Source organism: Aegilops tauschii, chromosome 2 (assembly GCF_002575655.3).
Source record: "Aegilops tauschii subsp. strangulata cultivar AL8/78 chromosome 2, Aet v6.0, whole genome shotgun sequence".
NCBI lineage: Eukaryota > Viridiplantae > Streptophyta > Magnoliopsida > Poales > Poaceae > Aegilops > Aegilops tauschii.
Genome location: NC_053036.3, coordinates 39341272 through 39347271, shown reverse-complemented (window position 1 = coordinate 39347271; position 6000 = coordinate 39341272).

The window sequence follows — 6000 nt, the reverse complement described above, 5'->3', positions numbered from 1 at the left end:
TAACCTTTAATGCCGATGATGAACCAAAATTCAGAACAGTCCGGGCACCAGCCGCCTTGGTCCTCAGTCCGATCCTGGACGGCTTTCGGCTCACCAAGGTTCTCATGGACGGCGGCAGCGGACTAAACCTCATTTACGAGGATACACTCAGCAAAATGGAAATAGACAGGAGCCGCATCGAGCAAAGTAGCACGACCTTCCGAGGAATTATTCCCAATCGGGAGGCGCGATGCGCGGGAAAATCACACTCGACGTGGTATTCGGCACACCGGAGAACTATCGGTCCGAAGAAATAACCTTCCAAGTGGCCCCTTTCAACAGTGGATGTCACGCCCTATTAGGGCGAGATGCATTTGCATGCTTCCAAGCTATACCTCATAATGGGTATATGAAGCTCAAGATGCCCGGGCCCAACGGCATAATCACCCTCGCCAGTGATCCGGACATAGCACTCCGCGCCAAAAATAAAATTGCATCCTTGGCCCTTGAGGCATTATCTGAAGCCCTTGCGGCCGAAGAATTAACCGCATTGCGCTCCACGGTGGATAGGGATGACGTAATCCTGGACAAACGACCCAAATCCACCTCCTTCAAACCAGCAGAAGAAATAGTCAAATTCCAAGTGCATCCAACGGACCCCAAGAAGACAGCATCTATCGGGGCGCTAGACCCAACGGTCGACGCCGTGCTACAAGAGTTCCTGCGCGAGAACTGGGACATATTCGCCTGGCACCCTTCTGATAGGAATCCCACGCAGGTTGGCCAAACATAGCCTCAATATATTGAAGGGATATAAACCGGTCAAGCAAACACTGCGGCGCTTTTCTGAACCCAAACGTCAAGCTATGGGGGAGGAGCTAGCCAAGCTAATCGATGCCGGATTCATTAGAGAAATAAAACACCCAGACTGGCTAGCAAACCTGGTGATGGTACCAAAGAAGGATAAATCCTGGCGTCTGTGCGTCGATTTCAAAGACCTCAACAAGGCATGCCCTAAGGATCCCTTCCCCCTCCCTCGCATCGATCAGATTATTGATGCAACCGCAGGACACGACTCACTGTGCTTCCTCGACGCATAACCCGGATAGCATCAAATCAAGATGAAGGAGTCAGATCAAGCCGCAATGGCATTCATTACCCCATATGGGCCTTTCTGCTTCAACACCATGCCCTTCGGGCTCAAAAACGCCGGAGCCACCTACCAACGCATGATTCAAACATGCCTGGAGAAACAGACCGGCAAGACAGTTGAAGCATACGTGGACGACGTCATCATTAAAACTAGGCACGTCGAGTCACTAATAGACGATTTACGTCTCACATTCGACAACCTTCGGGCATATGACATCAAGCTCAATCCGGAAAAGTGTGTTTTCGGCGTCCCTGCTGGAAAACTGCTAGGCTTCATCATTTCCAATAGAGGAATTGAAGCAAATCCAGCCAAAATCCGAGCTTTGTCACAATTGGCTACGCCAACGGACCTTAAACAGGTCCAAAAACTCGCCGGATGCGTGGCAGCTCTAAGCCGCTTTATCTCCAGATTGGGAGAAAAGGCATGGCCACTGTATCGCCTCCTCTGGTGCACCAATCACTTCGAGTGGACGGATGCGGCAATGGCCGGACTGGAAGAAATAAAAGCCCTTCTAGCAAGCAACCCAATCCTGGCCGCGCCTAACGTCGGCGAACCCGTGTTATTATACATATCGGCAACACACCAGGTGGTGAGAGTCGTGCTCGTCGTTGAGCGAGAGCAGGATGGACACAAATTCCCGCTTCAGAAGCCGGTATACTACGTATCCACTGTCCTCACACCATGAAAATCCCGGTACCCTCATTATCAAAAGATAGCATACGCGGTCTTCATGGCATCCCGGAAGCTACGACACTACTTCCAAGAGTGTTTGATCACGGTGGCTTCCGAAGTACCACTCAATGACATAATCAACAGCCGCGATGCTACGGGCCGGATTGCCAAATGGGCCATTGAGCTCCTTCCATTCGACATAACATACAAACCGCGTTGAGCCATTAAATCCCAAGTACTGGCGGATTTCGTCGCCGAATGGACAGAGGACGAACTCCCTAAAGAGTACAGCACATATTCCAACTGGGTTATGTATTTCGATGGTTCCAAAATGCTGGCAGGACTAGGAGCGGGCGTCGTTTTAACGTCCCCCACTGGAGACGTAGTCCAATACGTACTCCAAATATTATACACAGACTCCAATAATGCAGCCGAATACGAGGCCTTATTGCATGGTCTTCGGATGGCTGTCTCCACGGGCATACAACGCCTGGAAGTGCGCGGGGACTCAAACCTCGCAATATCTCAAATAAATGGAGATTTCGATGCCAAAGATCCGAAGATGGCGGCTTATCGTAATGTCATCTTAAAAATGTCGGCTCGGTTCGAGGGGCTCGAGTTTCATCACGTGGCCCGAGAAAGTAATCAAGCGGCGGACGTCCTTGCTCACATCGGCGCCAAGCACGACCTCATCCCACCTAATATCTTTCTGGAAAGGCTTTTTAAGCCATCTGTGGTGTGGCAAGGGGACAGCAGCAACACCAGTCCGGATCCGAACACAACCCCAGAATCCGAACACACCGATATCATCGGGGGCTCAGCCACCGAAATAACACTGTCGGCCCATCTCATCATGGCAGTCATTGCCCCATGGATCGAACCCTTCTTGGCCTACCTTAATAGGAAAGAACTCCCTGAGGATCAAAATGAGGCCCGCCGCATCGTCCGGCGTTCGAAGGCCTACAAGGTTCACGGCGGAGAGCTCTAAAAGAAAAGCGCTACCGGAGTCCTTCAAAGATGTATCTCCGAGGAAGAGGGGCGGCAGCTCTTGGCTGAAATTCATGCCGGTCTCGGCGGTCACCACGCCGCAGTCCGGGCCCTTGTTAGCAAGGCCTTCCGTACAGGTCTTTATTGGCCGACGGCCCGAGCAGATTCACAGGACCTTGTCCAATGTTGCGTCGGATGCCAACTCTTCGCCAACCAAAGCCATATGCCCCCACCGCTCTACAAACAATCCCCATCACTTGGCCTTTCGCGGTCTGGGGGCTCGATATGGTCGGACCCCTTAAAGGAGGAAGCCATAAGAAAAAGTATCTGCTGGTCATGGTGGATAAATTCACTAAGTGGATAGAGGCCAAACCAGTCAAAACGGCCGAGGCCGGGCCAGTGATAGAATTTATATCTGGTGTTGTGCACCGTTATGGTGTTCCACACAGCATCATCACCGATAACGGCTCCAATTTCACAGCCGATGAGGTGAAAACCCGGTGCGCTAATCTGGGCATTAAGCTTGATTACGCCTCCGTCTATCACCCGCAAACAAACGGTCAAGTCGAACGAGCCAATGGTCTCATTATGAGCGGCATCAAGCCTAGACTAGTGCGGTCTTTGAAAGAATCGGACAAGCACTGGGTCGAGGAGCTCGACTCCGTACTCTGGGGGCTACGGACCATGCACAATTGCACTACCGGATATACACCTTTCTTCATGGTGTACGGCGCAGAGGTTGTGTTACCCTGCGACATTATCCATGACTCACCTCGAGTGCGCATGTACAAAGAGAGAGAGGCCGAGCTTGATCGGCAGGACATCTTAGATGCCCTGGAGGAGGAGCGCGACGTTGCAAAAGCCGGTTCCGCATTTTACCAACAGCAGGCTCGCAGGTATCAAAGCAGAGAAGTGTGGGCCAAGACTTATAATGTTGGCGAACTTGTTCTACGCCTGCCGGAGAAGAAAAGGGACGAACTCAAGCCCAAGTGGGAGGTTCCCTTCATCATTGACGAAGTTCTCACCAGAGGAGCGTACCTCCTGCGTGATGCGTCAGACAATCGCCTAGACCCAAACCCATGGAACGCGGCCAGACTCCAAAGATTCTATGCCTAGCGCTGAACTCTTTGTTCGGCTCCTTCTCCCTATTGTTTCCATTAATTTTTCCTCTCTTTTCGCTTTTTCCTTTTTTAGCCTTAAAGCTTTTCGTGCGGCTAAACCGTGCACCTGCGACATACACATACTCAAATGTGTACGTCAGTTATACCTGGGGGCTTCTTTGACAGAAGCTTATTATTGTTATTTCTCGAGCATCAAGCTCATCACATATGCGCGTTTTCCCATATGTACCTTTTCTTCGCCATTATATGCATCGATATGACTTAAGTTTTGGCCAAGCTAGGTTGTCTGGCTCCTGTGCTTATGCCCTACGTTCTCGTTAGTTCGGCTAGGGCATAAAGGGAGCATCTCTGCGATTGTTACTGCCGGGTCATCCGGATGTGTACCTCAGACTGGGTGAAGCCGAAAGCTAGCGTTCTTAAGGGAATATTCGGTCAGCGAACTAAAGATGTTTTTACATTCATTAAAACATGAACCCCCAGATGTTGAGTATCCTGCGATCTTTTCAATCACAGTTTGGACATGCACACTAACGCATGCACACCCAGGAAAAGGAACCCTTAACGGAACTATTCTCTCTGGAAGATGTTTCATACGATTACAATGTAATATAACATAGCTAGCCGGATACAACTTGTCTGTTCAAGCAACTATGACCCCTACGCCTGGTTTCCACGCATACCCCGGTTTATTTTTGCCGCTTAGGTATTCGAAAACACTCTGCACCTTCGGGTCCGGAGGTCGAAGCGAAAAGGTCTGCCATGACAATCGTTTTACAATCCGGCTAGGGACAACTTTGTCAAGGAAAGTGCATAGTCACTTGGACTCATAATCTTCCTCCTCTATACCGTCCAGCAGGCTGTCTAACTTACAATCCTACTGGGAATACTTGGCGGCTACTTCTACTTGGTCATATACCAAATTAACAGGAACTTCTTTTCCATCTGACCCTAGAGCTCTGACCCGGGCCATATGATTTGGATCGAGCTTGGTATACCATGTTTTTACCATGGCCCAGGCTTCTCGTGCACCTTCCCGGCAGGCCGATATCTTCCATAATCGGAAGCGCCGGCGCGCTCCCTTGAATAGCTCTATAAGCTCCTCCATTCTTCCTGGAGGGGAGGCGGATGGCCATAACGCCTTGGCAACACTTCGCATCGCCTGCTGAGCTTGCTCATGTATTTGCGACAGCTCTTGCAGCAGATCGCCCGACGATCCGGACATCTCCTCTTCAGGACGGCCCGTTAGCATACCTACAAACATAACTATATCAGTTCCTTTCATGTCCGAGTTATTCGAAGGTAAGTTTGACCACATACTGAATATGCCACCTCGCAGCCTTTTATTTTCCTTCACGGAGTCAGCCAGCTAGGCCCGCACATCTTTTAGTTCTTCGCCCAGCTGGGTGTTGGAATCCTGGAGCTTGTTTTTCTCCTCCCTGGCTCGGGTCAGCACACGTTCGCCCGCGGTGAGTAGTCTTTTGGATTCTTTCTCTCCCGCTTGAGCGGCTTTCAGTTGCTCCTTCAGTTGATCTGATGATCCTGTCATGAGATAAGCAACAGCATTAGCACAGCTGGCATATAATCATCATTCTTCGATGGAGAAGAATATTACCAGGTGACGCCTTCTTGGACTTCTCTAGTTCGGCGGTAACATCAGTTAGTTGTGTCCGACACCTTTCTAGCTCTTGGGACAGCAGGTTGTTCTTCTGTGTAAGCACCTGGTTATACGACGATCCTTAAATCAGTTGTATAAACTGCTTCAAGTCTCGGGGGCTACTGGTATATAATTATCATATTTAAACAATGTAAACTTACCTGCACATCTTTTAAATGTTGATTTGTGGCTCTGTTAAGCCCATCTCGAGTAGCTCGGATGTATGCATCAGCCGAGCTGAAGGCATTAAACGCCTCTTCTGTAAAGCTGGGGTCTCGTAAAACGGCCCTTCGGCGCCGATGATTCATGACGCTCTCCACTTCTGAGTTTGTGACGGATACATCATCCGAATCCTCGGCCGGAGGACAATCCGGCGCCACCCCCGCATCAGCCCTCGTCTTTACGGCAGGATCTAGATCCCTGCTGTGGGGAGT